The sequence below is a fragment of the Periplaneta americana genome, chromosome 2 (assembly GCF_040183065.1).
Source record: "Periplaneta americana isolate PAMFEO1 chromosome 2, P.americana_PAMFEO1_priV1, whole genome shotgun sequence".
Classification (NCBI taxonomy): Eukaryota; Metazoa; Arthropoda; class Insecta; order Blattodea; family Blattidae; genus Periplaneta; species Periplaneta americana.
In genome coordinates this window covers 25,100,548-25,125,070 of record NC_091118.1, presented here as the reverse complement: position 1 = coordinate 25,125,070, position 24,523 = coordinate 25,100,548, and the positions used below count along the sequence as shown (strand labels likewise).

At 34.0% G+C, this 24,523-nt stretch overlaps 1 protein-coding gene across 3 annotated transcripts in view; it reads right to left on the bottom strand.

The window, feature by feature from the left end:
• The window catches only part of Ars2 (arsenic resistance protein 2), a 121,096-nt gene that overhangs the window by 7,577 nt on the left and 88,996 nt on the right, over positions 1-24,523 (bottom strand). Inside the window, exon 21 of one of the 3 annotated variants that reach the window (XR_011336655.1) lies at positions 2,057-2,136. The exons of the other annotated variants lie outside the window; for them this stretch is intronic. The gene's annotated coding sequence lies outside the window, so the exon portion shown is untranslated. The remainder of the gene's footprint in view (positions 1-2,056; positions 2,137-24,523) is intronic. 3 annotated transcript variants of the gene reach the window in all.

The window sequence follows — 24,523 nt, the reverse complement described above, 5'->3', positions numbered from 1 at the left end:
CGATGAAAATGTGCCAGACAACCATTATGAATAAACCACATGTTCTGGTGTTGTTACAGTGAAACATCATCATATCAACATCTGGAAGAACTTTCTGCAGAAATTAAAAATTAACTATCTTGTTTAATAAAACTGTCCTTTATAAAAAATTCAGTTTTCTTCAGAATTAGTGCTCTTGCAGTCAGCTAGTGGTGTATCTGAACATAAAATGTGTATTATTTCGAAAATGGTTCATTTGGAGACCAATATTTTATTTGAATTTTTTTGCTTGTATTTATTTGTACTTTTTATCTTTGAACTACTGCCCATCACTTTTGAATCATCTTGAACTGCAATTATTCCTAAGATAATTCTTCAATTTGTAAAGATATGCAGTTTTAAAGCCAATAATATTGAAAGATAACAGTGGTTTAAAGTAAGATTTTAAGCATATTTCTCTCCAGAAGCACTGTTAAATCAGACCACTGAAGAGAAAGTTGAAAAACTAACTCCTTTTGTGAACTTTTTTTCCTCTGCTTAACCCTCGAACTTCTACATCACTATGGGTATGGGTGGAGATTTCAAACACAGGCCTCCCTGTTCATGGGACCAGCATGATGCAGGGACACCACAGGACAATCACTAGACAATGGACAAACACCTAGTCCCGGGAACAGAAAATAATTTTTTTCATTGTCCATGACAGGAATCAAACCTCGAACATATGGTTGGAAAGCACATGAGTTATCAACATGGCCACAATAGTGGACTTACGCAATTAAAATAATCTTGTCTTCACTATACATCTTGATTACAAACTTTTAACACTATATTACTTCGGAAAACGTATCAATTGTCTTTCTTGTGTTAAATTTTACTGTACCTGGTTAACATGTTTCAGCCTGCTATCAGCCATCTTCAGAACTGGTTGTTGCTGGTTTTGGTTCCTTTTGTGTTTCCTGTGGGGGTGTGTTTGTGTAGTGTAATGTGGAGTCGGAGTCAAAGAGTGTGTGTGTTCTGAAATTGAGTTGTGTATTGAGGATTTCATTTGGATGTGTTTTCGTGTGTCTGTATATTTCATATTATTCTAGTGTGTTTAGTTTCTGGCTTTTTGGTTGGATGTACAGAATTTCCATGTCTGTGTTGATGTCTCTGTAGGTGTTGTTAGCATTTGCGATGTGTTCTGCATATGTGAAAGTGTTTTGTAATTTTTGTTATGGCTGTGATGTGTTCTTTGTAACGTGTTTGAATTGATCTGCCTGTCTGTCCTATGTAGTAGTTGTTGCAGGTGTTGCATTTGAGTTTGTATACGCTTGGGTGCCAGAAACTAAACACACTAGAACAACATGAAATATACAGATACACAAAAACACATCCAAATGAAATTCTCAACACACAACTCAATTTCAGAACACACACACACACACACTCTTTGACTCCACATTACACTACACAAACACAACTTCTCAGGAAACACAAACAAAAGGCACCAAAACAAGCAACAACCACTTCTGAAGATGGCCGATAGCAGGCCGAAACATGTTAACGAGGTAATATAAAATTTAACACAAGAAAGACAAATAATACGTTTTCCGAACTAAAATAATCTATGTCATGATAACACATACTTTCCCAGATTTAACGCGTTTTGCAACAATTCAGTTTCATCATCTTGCACATAGTTTTTACTGAAATATCACCCAAAAGACAAATATAAATAAAACCACTTATTTGCACCTCAATTAAAACTTTCGTTTTGTAAATTTCACATCAAATGTAAACTTCAGAATCTCATCTGTACAATTTATGTAGAGACATGTAATTTTTACACAAAATAGCATTCAGTAACTTATATTATTGTAATCATTTCTAATAACACTTCAATATTTACGAAAACAGATTTTAATACTAACAGAAATGTTAGAGATTTGTAATGAGATTGTAATATTGTTAAATGAGTCCAATGAAGAGAAATCTGTAAGACTAACTGCTTCTGTGGACTTTTTGCCCATGCATAACAAGGGAGGTTTAGAACTAGTGAGTGCTAATCCTGTAAGAAAGAGCGACCCGTGCCTACCTGTACTTCATGCAGTCTTTTGTGATGATTCTTTCTTTTGTGCTGGAAGCAGTGGTGATCATTACTAGTAGTATTGTTGGCTGTTAAAAGTGAGAAAGAAAATCTTCTTTGTGATATAGTTTATAGAATTAAAAGTTTCTGATTGGAGGTATAACTATGTAAGGAAGATTTAATTTCACCGAAAAACAGAGGTGTAGGGGAATACTGAAATACCATTTCAGTTACGTTACGTGGAACAAGATTTTGAGGAAATGAATAAAGTTGTTGATACAGTACCCCTTTAAATCGGCTTCAGTGTCTGAAAGACCTATTATTATTATTATCATTATTATTATCAAGGAACGACCACTCATATAAATTGAGGGAAAGAAGGCAGAGGACGGACACTGGAAAGTTTTCTTTTCTCAATCATACTATCAGGGACTGGAATGCTTTACCTGCAGACTTACTAAAGGCTTTACCGACAACCAAAAATGTATTTAAAAATAGGCTTAAGGACCTTACTAATAGACGGTAATTATACACTGTATTTAAAGGGTGTAAATGACATGTTATTGAAGTGTTGTATCAGTGAAGAATTATGTTGTGGCAGTGAAGTGTGCTGTGTAAGTGAAACGTGTTCCTGTCAGTGAAGCTTTATAGTTTATAGTGACAGTGCATAGTATTTGAACAGTGAAATGTTTTTGAAGTGTTATTGAAATCAGGATAGAATCAGTGAAATGTGTCGTAGTTCCATTGCAGTGAGTGAGTTGACAGCGAAATGAGTGTAATTTGAAAGGTACTTGTGCAGATATGAACATATCATACTCGTGGGTTTTAGTTCGATCTTAGTTTTAAGATACAAATTAGATTTATTTTCAAATGTTATTTTAAGTGATCGTTTCATTTAATTTAGTATATTCCCTGTTGTTGTTGTTGTTATTATAATTATTATTAATAATTATTGTTAGTATTAATTATTAGTATTATTATTAATTGTATTTTTAATTAATAAGTTTATTATTGTCATTATTGAGTGTAATTAGTTACCACTGCCACCGGGTAAATACCCACTGCAGTGTGAATAAATACATACATACATACATACATCATCATCATCATTATATTTCATGTGCATTTTTGATTGAATTTTGAATATGAACACGATTCCAACATCAGACTGGAATTATTACACTATCAAAGATTTATGTCAAAGCTCTTTTATAAAATGTAAGTGCAGCTTGTTATATCTTCGATAAAAGAACTGACTAGCTTGAAACCAACATGGTGGAACATAAATATTGTTGGACTGTTATTACAACCAAAATGTTTTATAACACAAGACATGGACTACAAAAAACAGAAATAGCAGAGATTGTAACTGCTTTACAGGAAGGCTGCACAAGTCTGGACAAAATGAAAATTATTTACATACATTCTCAAATAATTTATGTAACTTTTCTCAGGTCCTCGTACTGCATAGCTCTTTTAGTAAATTTCGATGGATATGTTTCTTGTCACGTCTTGCAATCACCTGTTTTTGTTTTTTCCAGCAATATGCATTTTATGCTACTGGAGCTAAATGACAGCTGTGAGAAGTACAGGATGAAGATAAATGCAAACAAGATGAAGACCAGGGTTGTCAGAAGAAAAATAAAGGTAAACTTGTGAATACTAAATGAGACAGTAGACCAAGTGGACAGCTTCTTGGGATGTACTATAAGCAGTAACATGAGCTGCTGCCAGGAAGTCAAAAGGAGGATAGCAATGACAAAGGAAGCTTTTAATAGAAAAAGGAGCATCTTCTGCGGACCTCTGGAAAAAGAAGTAAGGAAGAGACTAGTGAAGTGCTTTGTGTGGAGTGTGGCATTGTATGGGGGAGAAACATAGACATTACAACGAAGTGAGAAGGGAATAGAAGTATTTGAAATGTGGATATGGAGAAGAAAGAATGATGCTGAAACTGACCAGGAAGAGTAACAAGAATTGGTTGAGTCACTGGCTGAGAAGAAACTGTCTACTGAAGGATGCACTGGAAGGAATGGTGAACGGGAGAAGAGTTTGGGGCAGAAGATGATATCAGTTGATAGATGACATTAAGATATATGAATCATATGCGGGGATTATGAGGAAGGCAGAAAATAGGAAAGACTGGAGAATGCTGAGTTTGCAGTATGTATGTATGTATGTATGTAGTTAGTTGGGTTTAAAAAGGGCGCGTCAGCTACTATGGCTATTTGCGTCCTTATCTAAAATCCTTCACTTGTACGTATGTATGTATGTATGTATGTATGTATGTATGTATGTATGTATGTATGCATGCATGCATGCATGCATAATATTGTAATATTTTTAACTAACTGTAGCTAAACAAGCATAGTACTGTCCTTCATTTTGCATATATGTGATCAAAAAAGATTTTTATTTAATATTAATGGAGTTGATGGTTCTTGTTCCTTAATTTTAGGTTATCTTTGATAAAATATTTTATTATATTCTTTGTCAAAGTACTTTGATAGTGTAAAACCAGCCTTACAGAGGTTCTTTCCTGGATGCATCATCACCTGATCTGGTGATATTCCATGGCCTTTGCATTCACTTTACTTGATAGCTCCTTATGGGAGTATTTAAAACCGTGGGTGTTCTCCCATAGACTAGATTATATTCAAGAGCTGAAGAACAAGATTCAGTATGAAATTGAACACATTGGTCAGAAGTTATATATTCATATCATGAAAAGTTTCCAGAAGCGATTTCACTGGAAGTACAAGTTACCTGAACGATGTAATTTAAAAAAATAACTTAAACTGTGTAAATAAACAACATCCAGAAGTATACGTAAGGTATTAGGCTGTCTGAATGCATATTTAATTCACTCCATAAAGTTTTATCGCAATTCAAAAGTACTTTGCTGAAAATGCCTCAGCTTGTATAACCGGTTTTAATAAAAACTAGAGTGCTTAAAAAAAATGGTTATTTATAAAAAATCAGTTCCGTTCTTAACGAGTTTATTATTATTATTATTATTATTATTATTATTATTATTACTACTATTATTTATTTTTTAATAGGATAACACGGTAAGGTAACAGTAGACAGCATGTCCCCCATACCTATTTTCCACCAGAGAAATTACCTACATAATTATGGCACCAATCAGAAACTTCTTCAGACAAGTCATTTAGAGCTTAAAAGAAATTTGTATTTATCAATGTAACTCTAGCCATTATGAAAGTACAAGAAAAGTACGTATATATAATTATTATTTACAGAATTATGCCTCCAACAAACCTCCTTCGGACCAAAATATTATACTTTGACGATATCCACACAAAATATTTCGTAAAATTATGTAATTGTAACAATCATAAAAACTGAGTACAATAAAGACTTCATGTGTCAGCAAAACCTTTACTTCTCTGGAGATTTACGTACTCTTAGAACCTGTATTTCTTTTTTGCCACAATAAAGTAAAAGCCAGAAAGGACCATTGACGGAACATGATTACTGATGAGGGAACCATCCCAGGTCATGATGCTTGAATTGAATGAAAATGCATATTTAAGTTGATTTTTGTTTGTTAAGAAACGTGGTGATTGTCATTCGTTTCACTTTTTCCTTGTTTACGAAATATATTGACTTGAAAAAATCAATGTTACTTATGCCACTTCTTGCGCGCACTTGGATCCTCGTAGTTCTGCGACACCGTGTCACAGCTCTCACATTAATTCTGTAGTCTATTTTCTTTCTCTTAACTCACATTAATACAGTACTCTTGCTGAAATACAAATTCAATTTGAATTTAAAATATGTATTAACTTTGTGAATTGCCTTGAATGTGATAATGTGGATTCGAAATGAAGTGGTCGGAACAAAGGGCATTGAACAGTACGAACATTTTATATAGGTGGTTTTTCACACTCTTCTGTAACACACACATTGTTTCCAACATGCAACATTGTTGCAAGGATGTTACCAAACTTTCTCACATACCCACACCTTTGCCATGCACGTCTTTCAGAACAGATGAATGAAACCGTTGATACACAACAGAATGTAATGTCATTATGAAGCCCTTATGGTGCAATTTATTTGAAATGTTTTCACAGATAATTTTATGTCTGAAATACTCTTCGAGCCTTCGAATTACAATTTTATATTACCTAAAAGTCAAAAGGAGAATAGCAATGGCAAAGGAAGCTTTTAATAGAAAAAGGAGCATCATCTGCTGACCTCTGGAGAAAGAACTAAGGAAGAGACTAGTGAAGTGCTTTGTATAGAGTGTAGCATTGTACGGACATTACGACGAAGTGAAGAGAAGCGACTAGAAGCATTTGAAATGTTGCTATGGAGAAGTATGGAGCGTGTGAAATGGACAGACAGAATAAGAAACGAAGTTGTGTTGGAAAGAGTGGATGAAGAAAGAATGATTCTGAAACTGATCAGAAAGAGGAAAAGGAATTCGTTGGGTCACGAGTTGTGAAGAAACTGCCTTCTGAAGGATGCACTGGAAGGAATGGTGAATGGGTGAAGAGTTCAGGGCAGAAGAAGATACCAGATGATAGACATTAAGATACATGAATCATATGAGGAGACAAAGAGAAAGGCAGATAATAGGAAAGACTGGAGAATGCTGAGTTTGCAGTGAAAGACCTGCCCTTGGGCAGAACACTATGAATGAATGAATTACCTAAAAAAATAAACATCCAAGAGTTGCACAAATCTTGTAGTTTTTGGAGGGATAATTTGTGTTTTGATTGTCTTACCACGTGAAGTATTGTTTATTTCTTCATCAGTAAATATAGTGTCATCTACCTGATCACTCCAGGAATCCAGTAGTAGTGTGTCTTTCTTAATGTCCAGGAGAAATACATTTCTTAGCTATCTTCTCGCGTGATTTTTTGTCAGTTTATCGGAACTACTTGGATCGACCACGACCACAGTCTACTATATACAGTCACGAAGCTTGAGTTTTGAGGGTGCTAGAAACAATAGACTGTGACGGTACTATTTTGCATTGCCTGTAATGAGGCGATATTAGCGATCCTAGTGGTGAGCAACTATCTAATGTTTGCATATTTACTACGTATTGAGCTTCGCGACTCTATATACTAGACTGTACCACGACATTAAATGCCTTATCTTTGTCTACAAGTTGTTTTAATTTAGATCCAAATTCTTCTTTTGGTTCTTGAAAGCATATGTACAGTCGTGTTTCTAGATTTCCAGCTGCATACCTATGGATTGCACTACTACTGTATTATGTCAGTTAAGACAAACAAAATTCACTACAGCACTAATGCGAGAGCTGTGATACGGAGTCGTGGAACTATGAGGATTCAAGTGCGCATAAGAATCCATATAAATAGTAACGATTTTCAAATCAATATATTTTATAAACGAAGAAAACGCAAAATGAACGATTATCACCACGTTTTTTAATGAACGAAAAAGAACTGAAATACCGGTATGCATTTTCATTAAATTTAAGCACCATGACCTGGGATGGTTTCCTTCTGAGAATGGCTAAGATCCCATAATTCCCATAATACACCACAGTGGAGCTTCAATTATCATTGTCTTCAGCTATCAACATTTCTGTCAACCGTTGTTTGCTATTTAATACCACTAAATTATTACCACTTTCCAGCATGCTGTTTAACCTGACATTGGAAGCAGTTATGAGAACAAAGATGGTTCAAATATGTGCATATGCAGATGACATCGCCATAATAAAGCAGAAGCAGAAGAACCCTTGCAGAGAATCAAATTATCTTGATAGTGAAGCATCACAGACAGGTCTTAATATTAATGAAACCAAGGCTAAGCACATGGAAGGAATAGATCTAATAATAGCACACAGAACCTGAAAGTGGGCCCACAATTTTTGAGCATGTTAAGCAGTTTACTCATTTGGTGTCACAAATATACAGGGTGTATCTAAATTGGTGTCAAATATTTCGGGGACGTGTTCTTAACATCAAAACAATTAAAAAAGTTAATAAGAACATGGGTCTGAAAACCATTCATTAGGCAGTTATTAAAGGATTTGTCCCTTCATTGACCGCTGATTGTTTAATGGTTTTTTTGTTTGTTTATATTTTGTAGAGCAAAGAAATCAGAAGAAAATGTATTCTGTGAGTGAACAGAACGAAATGATTTGCATCATTTAATTGAAGGTGTGCTTCTGGACGTCATCCAACGAATGTGTTTTAACACGATGCTGCTCCTGCTCATTTCAGTCTGATAATTCGTAATTTTTTTAATGATCGATTTCCCCAAAGATGTAATGGTCGAAGGGGATTCATTGCATGGCCTGCTCGATCGCCTAATTTGATTCCAATGGATTTCTTCGTCTGGGGACATTTAAAGTCCCTGGTTTATGAGACTCCTGTACTTAATGTTGATATTCTGAGAGCGTATCCAAACTGGATTTCACGAAATACGAAACACTCCAGGAATTTTCAACAGAGTATGCCAGAGCATGTAACGCAGGTTTAGGGGACACAATGAAGCAGAAGGAAGCCACTTCGAGCAATTTTTGTAACATTAAATTTTGTCTTGTAACTCTGAAATAAATTATTTTGAGACCAATGTTCATATGAACTTTTTGTAATGTTTTGGTGTTAGGAACATGTCCCCGAAATATTTAACACCAATTTAGATACACCCTGTATAGAATAAATAATGTTAGTTGTGATATTAAAGACAGAATAATTATGGAAGGAAACATATCTTTATAGCTATAGCAAACTTATGAGGTTTAAACTGCTAGAAAGAGAAGCAAAGATGAAGACTTACAAGATTATTATAAGACTATCATATATTGGTGTGGATAATGGCGTATGTCAAATAGAGATCAGCAGTTAGAATCTTTGAAAGAAAGATACAGCATAAAATCTTTAGATCAACCCTAGACCAAGGTGGTTGGAGAATGAAAATGAACCACGAGCTAGGTCAATATATAGGAGGAGATGGTATTGTTAGGTGTATAAAGAGCCAGACAATGGCCTGGCTGAGACATGTCTTGCATACAAACAGTGGTGGATGTCCAGAAAATCATTTGATAGGAAACCTACGAAGCAAAAGTTGAGAGGAAGATCAAAACAGAGGTGAGTAGACAATACAGAGGATGACCTGAGGATGATAGGGGATGGAGATAGTCGCAGAAAAGAAGAAAATTGGTTTTAATTTTTTTTAGTAAGTTATTTTACGACGCTTTATTTAGCGTCTGAATGAGATGAAGGTGATAATGCCGGTGAAATGAGTCCAGGGTCCAGCACCGAAAGTTACCCAGCATTTGCTCATATTGGGTTGAGGGAAAACCCCGGAAAAAACCTCAACCAGGTAACTAGCCCCAACCGGGAATCGAACCCGGGCCACCTGGTTTCGCGGCCAGACGTGCTGACCGTTACTCCACAGGTGTGGACCAAGAAAATTGTTGAGAAGGCCAAAACCTACCCAGGGTTGTGAAGTCAAGACTAGAAGAAGAAGAAATTTTATGACAATCGAAAGTCCACCTAATACATTTCTCCTGATCGACAAACATTTGCACAATCTTGAACATCCAGTTTATGTGCCCAAGTGTTTTGTAATACTGTAACACTACCAGACTGAACTTCAGGGATTTAGAGTCATCACAATTGATTTATTATCGGTACGTAAAATGGCTAAAGGTGTGAAGAAACCTGCATCAGCTTTATTGCATGCAGTTATCATAATGTAAATCTTTTGTTTTGGTTACTAACTTTTTGTTTTTATATGAAGAGGTTATTTTAATAGTGGTATAACTCCACTTTTTGTTAAATTACAGTTAACTACACTTTCAGTATCACAAATGTCCATTCTATTTATTATGAAAATGGTACACCTCCAACTTCCTTCTACTGCTAACAGAGTGCACCATAATGCAGGCGTCTTAGATAATCCTACAAGAAAATTATTTTAATAGTGGTATAACTCAACTCTGTTCCATGCTAAGCCAAAATGAGTGATTCCAAAGAGATTTTGACGATACTGATGATTAAGATCTTGATCGAAATTATCAAATATCTGAAGGAAAATGGCATGCCATAAAAGCACTATTCTGGTACATCTCCAAACAGTTGCCTTGAATTTATCAATCTCCAAAGAATTGCCTTGGATTTATCAATCATACATTGAATTTTTTATTTGAATAGTGGTATACATCCATTGTCTCCCCTTTATTAGACATGTCCTGCACAATATTCATAAACCCAAGAGCAGAAAGACAACTTAATCTCTGACATTTAACTTTAGGACTCCATATCTCAAAATCAGTGTAAATGGAGGTGTCCATTATTAAAATAATGCCTTCTTAATATATGTAATCACAGATTTCTGTAGTCCACTATCCTTGTGATGTAGGCATTTAAGGAAGTATCAGCCATTAATTTCAACGTGGAAGCTGGTTAACAAACATGGCATCCTACTGAAATACATGATTTAGTGTTTATTGAATTTTATAGCATTTATTAAGTTTTTCTGTAAAAGTGCAATGGGATATTTCTTGTAATACACACTTTCGTTCAAATTTTAACCTAAAACTAAGGTATTCATACGTGTTGGGTGACCAGACGTCCTCTCTTGTCTGGACATGTCCTCCTCTTTAGCGCTTTGTCTGGGCGGATTTAAAAAAAATCAAGAAATGTTCTCTTTTTCGTAAATTGTATGCCTGATATTTTGGAATTATCTGCTTTGACGCCTTTTCAAGTAATTTGCGTGTACGTGGCAGCAGCGACAGAATATATTCTTTGCCAACGATCATAAAACTCCCTTTGCTCAGAGGTTGCAAGTAAATCGAGGTGCGAATGTAAATCTAAATAGATATTTTCTGTTCTCTTTAATACTTTTATTACAGTTTCCTTGTCTTTCATATGTAGCTAACTGTAAAATCATTATTATTAAGTTTTTTTCATAATTGTTTTGTAATAAAATAAATATTAACATATTTTTAAATATGATATAAGACTAAATCTGTACTGTAAATATTTTCTGATAAAATAGATATTGACGTAATTTAACGTTCTCTCCCTGGTCGCTCTACAGGCACAACCCACTGTAGGCACTGCAGTGAGTATGAAACTTTACCACATGTGCTTGGGAGTTGCCCACAGGGAGAAGTACTTAGAATAAAACGTCACAACATCATATGTTCTATGATCACAGATGCACTTCGATCCAAAAATCTAGACATTCACGAGGAAGTTCACTGTATTGCTGATGGTGGAAGCAATAGTAGGATCTATATCATAGCTATAAATAGAAATAAACAGACAGCCGAAATAATTGATCCTACAATCAGATTTGAAATCTCAGCCACTCAACCATCTGAAGTGAACGAAGAAAAAAACAAAATCTACGAGCCCATGATTCAGTACCTATTGGCAAAATACAACATAGAAAAAATCACAGTTACCGGTCTCTTCTTCGGAGCGAGAGGCACCATTCTGAAAGCCTCTGTAAAGTGGAGGGAAAAATACAAGCTGACGAGAGATCTTCAAGATGCCATCGTCACCACCATTATAAAATTTTCTGTAGCGATATTTCGTCAGCATCTTTATGATGTACATTCAATTTAAATTATATTTGGTTCTATTTTTTTTTATGACTTAATCAATTTTGTCTGAAACCTGTTTATATAATTTTTCATTTTAAATTTTATTGTGAGCTATTCTGTGTCGCAGGGCAAACCCAAAATATTGGGTAAGACCAATAAATTAAATTAATAGGCCTAAGCCTAAATCTAAGTATATATTCTGTCCTCTTTTTTTAAGCTTTGTGTCCTCTTTTTTATCGATGTGAATCTGGTCACCCTACATATGTGGCTAAGTTTATTTTTGGAACGAAAAGTTGCTGTACCAGGAATTTAAATGATTCAATTATGGTTTCCATCATGTTAGCAGCATTGTAGAAGAAATTAACAATGCAAACGAAGCTCCACTGTACTGTTCGAAAAGAATAAAAAGTTAAAGTAGTAAAATCATTTTCATACTAGCCTTAGCACTATGTATTGCGAAGTGAGAAATATTACAATCTCATTACAAACCAATAATATTTTTTAATACTTTCATCAATTTTCATAAACGTGAAAATAATATCAGAAGTGAGTCCAATATACAGAGCAGCATTCATACTAACATATTTCACTCATTACATCATGGAAACTATGTAAAATAGTGTGTAACAATGTATACGTGGCGTAACGCAATACTGAACTTTGAGCTTGACTGAAATAATTGATATACGACAATGAATCTTCAATGTGATCAACATGGTTTTCCTGCTAGATGAATATTTTGGCTATAAATCTTAATGTGAATGTGTGGAGAAATGGCACTGTAAATATCCTGATATTTCAGTGCCAAGTAAGTACACACTGTATCAGTTGGTATGCCGATTTCATGACACAGGCTCTATGGAAGTGAGGCACAAATTATTCACTTCATTTCTTTTTTAAGGTTTCCAAAAACTACTGTTCAGGTCTCCATAGAAATCTTTACATTTATCTCAGGAAGTTAACATGTCACTTGAATTAGTACATACAGTGTGTTTCAGAAATACTTGGACAAACCTTGGGGGGCATGTTCCTCACAAAAAAAAAAAAAAAAAAAAAAAAAAGTGACATGGTCCTAATTTTTTTTCCCGTTGTGGACAGGTTTCCGTATTATTCAGGTGTGACATTAAAATGGAATATTTTGTCATTCATATACATGAAAAACAAAATGGCATGCCGCAAATTGCAATAAGTACAAAATATTCCATTTAACACTAATCACATTAAATCAGCTTTCTATCGCTTATTATGTTGGTGAATCATCTTGATTAAAATCTCATTTTCTGTATAAATATTATCGTAACTCACTCATTAGTCGTTAAACATTACTAAAGTTTACTAATCTCATTCTATTTAATATCTAACACTATACTATAATACTGTACTGCATATCACTGCACATTATTAATTAATTGGACTAGGAGCCATCTATTAGAAGCCTTGAATTCTGGCTTATTTAATTTCTTTCCCAGTTCAATAGCTTGCTTTGCAGAACAGATCCAGAAATTGGCTTGTTCTTTGAAAGCTCATGAAGAACTCTCACAACAGTTAATTTATTTCCACATAAACAGTTGCTTTCTGGTTCCCTTTGTGTCACCAATATCGGCCACAAGCCACTCACTCATTATGATCTTTAATTTTTAAAGTGTCACACCTGAGTTTTCCACAGCTGAACTTCAATATTAATTCACATAGACTTTGTTTCTAATTTTCCTTTATCTCGATAACTTTTACTTCATCACTTAATGTTAATGCCACATTTCATGCAACTTTTTTTTTTACCTGGAAATCACTACACTTGCGCTCTGTTTAGCTATATACGACAGCATACGGGTGTGAAGCATTGAAAATCTTTGAAGGGACTCGTCTGCCTAGTCAAAAGGGTAATAAAATTTATGACCGACAGGCCAACACACCCCCGTACCCTCTAAAATTTTGCAAAGACAACTTGTTTTTTATCTTAGTGACCTACATATTTCGTATATTCCTTTAAATTACTCGCTGTTTCAAAATATAGTTACAAAATAGAGTGTATCCAAAATATTGTTTCCGTTTCCGCATTGGACAGTTTCTGTTTTATTCAGGAAAAATTACACATAATACATACAAATTTCGTCGGGACCAATAAATTGTTCCAAAATAGACAGGATTCCAGATTATTCAGGTTCTGATTTGAACAGGTTTCACTGTATAAACATATGTCCGAAAATCCTTAGTTATCAATGAAACTTCTGTTAGATACTGGCAGCTTGATACAAGTGTTGCAACTTTAATCAATTCAGAAACTCATAACAACGAAAGTTTACATTCTACGCATTTCGAGGTACAATCCAACAACTTAAGTTTGTAACCGATAATAATATTCATTTTGTTAGATAATCGAATGATGTTATCGATACAAGTCGATACCGTATGGGAATATTTGAAAGGATACGACAGTCCATGATCCGACGAGTGCATGCGTATGTGGAAAGCAAGAGGAGAACATTTTGAACATTTGTTATGAGTTTCTGAATTGATTAAAGTTGCAACATTTGCTACCAAGCTGACAATATCTAACAGATGTTTCATTATGTTCTTTCATTAATAACTAAAAAACTAAGGATTTTCGGACATATGTTTATGTGAACTTTTTTTCTTGTTTTGGCGTGAGAAACATGTCCCCAAGGTTTGTCAAAGTATTTCTGAAACACCCTATATATAGCTAAAGAACGAGTGAAGTTACACACATATCAAGTGAAGACGGTACTGAAAAGCAAAGCTGTTAGTGTCACTGACATGAGTGTGTTGATTAATGCAGATGGTTTCATAATGTCATTCACAACAGTGTGACCATGCTCAATACGACAATCTTCTCAGATGAGACCTGGTTCCATTTAAACGAATACCTAAACTCTTGGGGCAAAAATTATTTAGGCTACAGAAATTCTCATGATTTACATGAGTTAGTGCTCTATTTTGAAGAAATCATATTTGATATTCTGTATCATGAAGGATAATGAAACATATGAGGCGCTGCGAATTCGACAAAAAATCTCGAAACTTCTATTTTACGAGTTTTTCTCTAATATTCGCAACACCTCATGTTTTATAACTCTATGGCAGATAGTACTGTATAGAGGGAAGTCGCTGAACAGTTTGTAACACTACTAGTACCCAATGAGCATTACCATTGGGTTCAGTAGGATAATGCAACTTGCCACACCTTTAATGAAAACATGGGTGTGTTCATGAAGTTGTTTGAGAATCAGCTAATATCAAAAAATCTTCGCCTCCCACTTCCCTTAATTTCAAAAGATTTCTTTCTATGGGATTACAATAAGGAGAAGGCATACAAAAAATAATCTCCACATGATGGATGACATGAAGTAGGCAATTAAGTTAACAAATGACGCAATACTCCCAGAAGAAGAGATGTGTGTTGCAGTACATGTGCAGCCATATTAACTTATGCTTTCAAGAGATTTCAGCACATTTTGTGAAGCTACATCAGCATCCGAATACATATCAGAGTGAACAGCAATTACTGTCATTAATTTCAATGGGTTATTCTGTGAGATATTTCAAACAAAAAAGTTTAATACAATTTTGCTCGTTTTTGCTTCCTTTTAGAGATAAAAATTGTTTTATATGAAACATTTATAGTGTGTTTTGGAAAAGCTAATGACTGAATTTCCAATATGCTCAGTCAATTTAAGAAAGCAGTGTATTATGTAATAGATAATTGAAAAAAACTTTTTAGTTTAGTCCTTTAAATGTGCAGAAATTTTATCCAAACAAATGTAACATTTAAAAATCCCCTTGCAGAATGAAAAGTTATATTTGGTCAGATCAAATTTCTGCACATTTGAAGGACAAAACTAAAATTCTTTCAATAATTTATTATCATAATACACTGTTCTCTTAAATTGACTGAGCACATTGGGAATTAAATAAACAGCTTTCCCAAAACACACAATGAAATATTTCATATAAAACAATTTTTATCTCAAAAAGGAAGCAAAAACGAGCAAAACTGTATTAAACTTTTTTGTTTGAAATATCCCCCAAAATAACCCCCTGAAATTAATGACATCACTTACGGTTCACCCTGTATATGTGTCACAAATGGAACATATCCGTATAATGTAGTTCACACAATCAATTTTCAAACTTTGAGTACAGGGACTTCATGAATGCTCTGTATACAAAAGCTATGTTATGTGAATCACAGCAAACAGTTATTATCTACATTTACTTACTGTACAATTCATAAAAGTTACAGTGGGATTAAAACAACTGAAATGTAACATTTGAAGGCACAAAGGGTTTCCATGGCAACATGCCTTCTCCTCTCTTTGTGGGAATAAACGACTGTTTAGACTGTAAGTGAAAGAAGATAGTCAGTAACATCTTGGTCAAAAAGCGAGGGGAAGGAATGTTGCCATGGAAACCTTTATACATATTATCTTTCACCAGACACCCAGTATTGCTTACAAGTGGCAAAATAGCTTATTTGACTAGTCTATGTATGCTAAGCAGAGTCAAACAAATGGCCCCACAGACTTTTAAACTGGGTACCAGAAGAATCAAGACATAACAATCTATGAGTTTGAAAACTTCTGTGGAAGAATTAAAGAAGAAAATCCTAAGCAATACAGATGAGGAAGAATAAGTCTGATGGAGGATTGAACAGCAAATAGTGGCAGCATTGTAAGAAACAAAAAGATATCCATACACAATGAATGTCTACCATGAGATCCAATGAATGGTGAAGTTCTTAGCATGCACACAAGATCATGAATGCTGAGGCAAGATTTGACAGGGAATGCTACCAGCAGTCAACAGACCAGTTTGGTGGAGTGCGGATATAATGATCGCATGCAGTGTTCATTGTGATATTTGTAAGCAAGTGCGGCAAATAAAGAAAATGAAATGGTTTTCACTGTAGCAGAGAAAATTTTTAATGTGGAATATTCAGTGAGAAAGAAAGGTTACAAGAAATTGAAGCAACATTTTAAATGAAAACATGAGTTCATTGACGATTGTACGTTTATAAACATTGTAAGTGGAGTTCTATGAGATCTGTGCATAATAAAGAAGCAGACGACATTCGAATATGCTTGGAAGTGAGTCCTAAATATTCTTCAAGATATTTACCTCAAGAAAGCAGGTTATCTTACAGTTAGTAAGCCTAGTGTCATGCTTGATTTATTATTTATTCATCTGTTTATTTCCTAATATAATTCATTATCCATTATTTAATTTATAACAGAATATTCAATACAGCAAACTCTCGATGATTCGTGCACGGATTATTTGGTTTGTGGGTTATTCGTGCAGGGATTCTTTTTTACTTTGGTGAAGGTGTTCGAAAGATTGAAACAACAGGAAATTTCGAATATGTGTGAACTGAGCTCACACGACTCGCATAGTGCGTCATAAACAGCAACAATCTACACACAGCTGTAGTATAAACACAGTACAGTACATATTAGATATGCGAACTGAAGAGGAAAAAATTTATGAAAGCTAAATTTAACAAAGTACTGTACAGTAATTTCAATGCAGTAATGTATTTAGTACTGTAATTAGAAACAATAGAATATAAATGATATCGTATTTTGAGTGTCTAATTTGTTAACGTTAAGACAACAAAGAACATTTTGTCTTTCTAATTACAATTTAGTTAACTATTATTGTATTTTTTTTTTTGTCGAATGTTGGTGACAGTTGTTTTAAAATTAAACTGATCTCCCGGTTATTATAGATCATTGTGTTGATACTTTGCTCGACTATATGGGACAATGGAATTTTTATTACACAGATGTCATTGCTGTTCAGAATATTTGTTTCGTTATAAGAAAACATTAAATGCATCTAAAAAAAAAAACAGAGAAACATTACTGGTTACATGATGAAGGATGGATTTATTTTTATTTTAGTAGGTTATTTTACGATGCTTTATCAACATCTTAGGTTATATAGAATCTGAATGAGATGAAGGTGATAATGCCGAGGTCCAGCACCGAAAGTTATCCAGCATTTGCTGTTATTGGGTTGAGGGAAAAGCCTGGAAAAAACCACAACCAGGTAACTCGCCCCGACCGGGAATCGAACCCGGGCCACCTGGTTTCACGGCCAGACGAGCTAACCGTTACTCCACAGGTGTGGACTGAAGGATGGATAGAACGGAGAAAAATTCTCCCCGGCACCGGGACCCAAACCCGGGTTTTCAGCTTACATGCTGATGCTTTATTCACTAAGCCACACTGAATTCCAGCTCCGATGCCGGATTGAATCCCTCAGTTTAAGTTCTACCTCTCAGTTTTCCCTTTGGTGGCCTACCCTCATGCACTGTGTCACAGAATATGTGACAGTGACACAATGTCCAACGCACTATGTACAGAGGTGCACTCATTAAGAGTGACTAAGTGACCGGGATCCGACAGGATGAGCGTCATCTTGAATCACTAAGTGATTACTTATGCATATCATATTATTGTGATGTACCGAAGTACATATGATATTTCCGTGCAGGAATTCTGTGTTATCATATGACAAAGGATGGACAGAACAGAGGAAAAATCTGGAATCCGATGTGGCTTATAAAGCGCCAGGACGTATAGCTGAAAACCCGATACCGGAGAGAATTTTTCTCTGTTGTATCCAGCCTTCATCATTATGATAACGCAGAATTGTTGCATGGAAATATCATATGTACTTCTGTAGATCATAATAATTACTGGTTACTTTCATCCAGAAAACAAACAGTGAAAGTTCTGCGGCTGGAGTGACACTTCCAGGGGATTGCCAGTGGGGTAAGTTCAATAATTAAACTGCAGCCTAATATTTTTATTCTGCTGTAAAAAGTAAAAATAATAATTTTAAATACAGAAAGTTAGCTTACTATACATTTATATGTTTATGATTTTCTTATGCTAAACTATTATTGTGGCAAATGAACATTTCGAATTATTCGTGCCATTTTGTCCGGTGATTAGCATAAATAATTGAGAGTTTGCTGTATATTATAACAGACTAGCAGTGATAAAACCAGATGGCTGACAGCTGACTCTACTTTTTGTTGGATCTCTCAGTATACTGCCTTCTTTGAGGAGTAAAAGTATGTGATAATTCAGAAATGCAACTATTTTTAGTTATGGTGGGTAACTTTTAGAATAAATATAAGGTCACACACATGCACGCACACAAACACACGAAAACACTCACTCAAAGAATTCTGTAATTCTCTATATTAACTTATAATCTCCTTTCTTTCCTTTCCTGTTTTACACTGTAATTGTTACGGAAGTAAAAAAATGTACAGACGCAGAAACAAAATTTGAGCCACCTGAGTTTTCCAAGTTCCAGTTATTATTATTATTATTATTATTATTATTATTATTATTATTATTCATTATTACAAACTGCCTAACAGTGGAGGTAGATTCTTAAGTCTCAGTATACTGACATATGATTTACAAATATACATACAGAATAGAACAAAAAGAAAAAGAAATTAACATGTATACTAAAACCTAATTAAAATATATCTTAAGAGTGTAAATGGTTATTTAAAATTTGACATGTATTTTTTCAAAACTAATGTGACAATGTCATTTATTACAGATTTAGGTAAACCAAATTGTTTCCTAAATGTATTAAAGAATTTTGTAATAACTCCACGAGCCCCAATAAAAAGACCAATCACGTCTATAATCTTTTTGCTGTAAGAAAAATCCTACTGTAAACAATAGCACGTGACTGAAGTGAGGCTTCATTGGCCGCTGTTTGGCGCCATAGATTCTCAGTACGTGTTCCCGCCTACTGTTGTACATTCTGTTTCATGTTAAACATTTCCCGTTACTCGTCAAGTAGGTCTAACCTCACTACTATGCATTCGTTTGCTTAGGAAACATTTACTTTATAATTACTGTAATTAAATTATTTTTAGGTCTTATGTCTTCACAATGGACAGATGAGGATGCAAAAGCCATACTTCAGTTCCACGTGCTTACGTGAACAACTACGAGCTCAAGTAACGCCAGCTTGTTACAAGAACAGACTACCTCGGTATTACTGATGGTATTCATCCGCGTTCATAGTACATAACAAAATATAAAAGTAGCTTTTCTTTTACATAGCGTTTTACATATGAGTAAAGTTAATTGTTTCATCGTATTTAACAACTAGAATTCAATGTTTTATTTTCAAATAATAAAAGATTGTGGTTTCCAAATAAGAACTATATTTTCCTGCATCATGTGAGTGTTTCGACTGGGAGCCAATCACGGGTATGACAGCAACGTGCTGATGTTTACATTAGGATTTTTCTTACAGCGAAAACAGTATATAGGATGGTATTTTTCTCTAAAGTACTTAATAGTTGGTTCATAAAAGTCTTTCTTTTATTGGTGAACTTCCTCAGGCTAGTCAAGAATGTAAGACTTAACTATTTGGAACAGGTGTGAGATATAGTTACAGAATTTGCTTTCATGGATTGCACATTATAAACAGTCAATTTTATAGTTAATCAAACTGGCACTCTTAAAAACACGAACAATATGAAATGGATCACTGACAAACCTATTTCACACTGAATTCATAGCCCCAAAACTCTATTGAAGCGAAAATAATTTACAGACCCCATAAAATCGTTTTCATACTTGAAAATGAAAACAAAGGAACAACTACTTTATAAATCTTTATGCTCGACCATGCCGAAATGTAGTAATTATACACCTGGTAGCAGTCCTTTAATGCAAGTCATTAAAGTACACCTATTCATTAAAGTTCAGGTTTTCGATTATTCTTCATGCAATCGAAAGACAAGGAGGGAAACGTCACGGAGGCTGGAAATTCAATACTGTCGCAGAAGGTTATGTTCTGTTACTATAATAATTAGCGTTAATTGTAAATAATATTCAAATAAATTTAATTTGTCACCTCGTTTTTTAAATTCTAAATCAATTTCCAAGTTATATCCAAATTAGTTCATGTTATTCTCTAGATTATATCAAGGTCAATGACATTATTGTTCCTCGGAAAAAATCAATACTTTCGCGTCTGCGCACATCTCACAATTTACGAGCTATGCACAAGATCACTTCCGCTCTTCAGTGAGATACGAATAAAATGAATACTTCTGAATAATTTCAAGTTAGAAATATGGTCGAGCATAAAAAGTCGTGTGAAACTTGCCTATAATGTAAGACGCTTGTATGAAAATTATGAAACTCGCGTCTTAATTACTATCATTATAGGCTCGTTGCATAATGTACTATTATAAATACAGGAAAAAATAAAAATCCGTTTGATATTTATTTCTCGTCCTCACATGCACACACAAACACAAAAATACACACACATGCACACAGGTGCAACATACACAAAAATAAACTAGATCATCAAAGTAACTTTCTCTATGCCCTTTGTGCATTCTGAAGCAATGTAGTTTCTCATGTTGTAACTTATATTCCTGTTTATATTACCTAACCAACCACATTCTTACATTATGCTTTATATTCGGCCTCAGTTACCTTGCTAAACAGGCACATGTGTGCTGACATACGAATAAGCGCATAGACTCACAAATTCAGATGAAACATATTTATAGAAAATCAGAAATAGGCGAAGAAGAAAGGAGGAAATTGTTGTTTAAAGATATAGGGAAGGATACAACAATTGCATAAAAAGTGACAGAGGATTCATCAAATCCCTATAGTTGTATTAAAATGAGATCAGAGGCCCTATACAGGGTGTCTCTAAATTAGACCGACAAAATTAAGGATCAGATAGATAACCTTCGTGGAAGCATATTTTGTTAAGGAACCCATGGGCTGCAACACTTCGTTTCATTGCAAGAAGGCGGGAACGGATAATCACTTTTTTCAGTCCAAGAGGGTGTGTCATTACTATCACTCGGTTTGTTTACGTCCAGAGCACAGTATCATTTGGTATCGATTACAGCACGTTTGTTTACTTCCATTGGTACGACCTCTTGTTATCCGTGTTATTCGTCTACGTAGTTTAGTACTTGTACTGCACTCATTCTGTTGTAATGTTCAGTACAGTTTAATGCGTCGTTGGTTTCGTTTTTCTGTATGTATTTTTTTCTTTGTTTGGATTAACACAGAATCGCTTGCTATTTGCACATACCTACTTACTTTATCCCGACTTGTAATTCCTTCTTGCACTGAAATGAAGTGTCGCAGCCCATGGGTTTCTTAACAAAATATGCTTCCATAAAGGTTATCTATCTGCTCCCTAATTTTGTTGGTCTAATTCAGAGACACCCTGTACTGCCAATGTTAAATTAATCATGTTTAAGTACCTTTATCTCAGGAAGTATTATAGATATCTATATGAAAGTCTTACTGCTGATTCTTTATTATGTTAAAAGTGGTGAGCCTCTTGTTTAGAAAGTGTACTTTGTGAAAATAATAAGTTATGATTTTTTGTAACAGACTATTTTTTTAAGAAAAAATGAAATTACATTAATATTCATGTCTAACAAAGTATTATTCAAATACCTGAAACTACAATCTCGATCAGCTTACTTAATAACCTGAGGATGAAACCTAACCATTTATTCCCTATTACTACATATGCTAGTGGATTATAGTGATTTTCTAGCTCTCAAATTGAATTTTCTTTTACCAACTTCATTTCGAATTTTGGGTACTGACACACCTTATAACTGGCAGTTTTTTCTAACTATTATGTTGGCAGCAGTAATTTCTGTTTGCAGTAAGTGTAATTGAGAACCGTTTTTACAAAACTTGCTAACTGCAAAATTTGCAAAATTGAGATTTTGATGGATTCGTTAACATAAGGCAGGCCTCTACATGATGTTCAAAGCGTCTTAATAAAATTGGATTATTTCTCTTCATTGTAGTGTGTCAAAGTGTGATCGTTTTTTCAAAACTTGCTTTCTGCTATAAGTGAGAGATACAGTAAAACTTGCTTACTATAGTGTTTTGTCTCTCCTGAAAAATTTAGTTTTTTTCAGTTAGCAAGTTTTGCAAAAACGGTCCTCAATTAAATCAGAAATAGCTTATAGACCTACTTGGTATGAAACATGGACAGAAATATATTTAACATTTTAATGGATTTTCTTCATGTTTAGATTTCCACTAAAATAACCAAGAGAGGAAATAGCATGGTAGGGACTTCTCCAAGAAAGAAAGTGCTTGTAAGTATTTTAAGCAGGCTATACATTTCAAAGTAGTATTCTGTTTTCTGAATTCGTACTAATCATTTCATGTTATCAAACAAAATACATTTTTAGGTTAGGTCTCGCGAATTGTAAACTGTTTAGTCAAAGCAATGAATTTCATGCTGCCAGATAAAATAAATAATTAATCCTAATTACTAACATATTATGTGAGAAGTCCAGGAGGAAAATATACAATTTTATGTAGCATATTACGTACTGAGAATTGTGAGTCACAGTTTGCGGTTAGTGAATAACTTTTTGCAATACTTCAAAAAATGTAAAAAGTAGTAATAGATCAAAATTGCATTTATAAATTTTGCAATATATTCATTAATTCAAGTAATACATCACTTGGTTGCTATGTTACTATCAAACTACTGGTAGTACTGTAAGTATATAAGATCCTGTTAAAAGTCCTTCACCTGCTGCCATGGCACTTAAGAAATGAATTGTAAATTTTACTTTCACTGCCAAATATACTGAATGTTAAAATAATTAACTTACATATTAAGTATTGCTACTCAATCATTTAGGAAACATCTTGCAACATAAAGATGACGAGGTAAATAATCAAGACATTGTTGTTGTTAATACTAAATCATTATTATTATTATTATTATTTCAATACATAGTATTGTGATTTTACCCACATGCTTCTAGCTATTCATTTCTTAAACTGAACGGGCACAGTCTTTTTAAAGATGGCTTAATTAACGATAAAACCACCGTACAGTTCTAAAACTTCGTCAAAATGTAAAGTAAGCATCAAAGCTTCATTTTCTCCAAAAAACGAAAGATGTGATTTTTGACCAAAAATTACCAAATTTTCACCCATACCCTCACTTAAAGCAAACAAGATGCTGGGAAAACTCAATGCACTACCTGCTACATGGCAACCTCACAGCTCGGTAAGAATGCCGGTAACTTAGGTTTGATTCATTCTGTATATCGTTGATGCTCCTCAAAAATCTGCTACGTGTTTTTAAAAAGATTTTGCAGGAGAAAGAAAAAAAAGCATTGTCACTTCTAATTCGCTTGATTTTTAAAGTTACTATAATTTCAATAATTATAGGAAAAGTTATGAAATTATATCGAAAGAACCTTTGAATATCAAGAGAACTGAAAGCGACATTGCTTTTTCTTTCTCATGTAAAATCTTTTTAAAAACATGTAGAGGATTTTGAAGGTGCAGCAATAATATACTAAATATAACTTTAAGAAATATTAGCACATACTGCAGACTCTCACAGAAGGCTGATGTAGCCTATTTCTTCAGGTATATTGTAGCAAAAAATGTATGACGAAACATAAAAAAAAACTATAAAACACAGCTCTGCATGTGGAGATTTTTGTTTATATTTCTTGAAATTAACTGTACTTCAATGTTTCAATATTATGTAAATTACAAAGCATTGACTATGCATTATATAAACTTTACTTAAATAATTAAATATTATTTGGCTGTACGAGATTTAATAGCAAAATATTACTTAGTTAAATATGTATATTAGAATCATTTAGATGCAATAATAATTTTGGAGTAAAAGGGGGAAGATGGGGACACCATAAGGCACTGATACAAAATAGGTCATAATTCTGGTCATACTTTGGAAGTTTCTAAGCAATCTTCATTAACAAAAACTTAATATCTGCTATCATAAAGTTACACTAACATGTCACAAGAAATTTAAAAAGTTTTCTTTTGAAACCA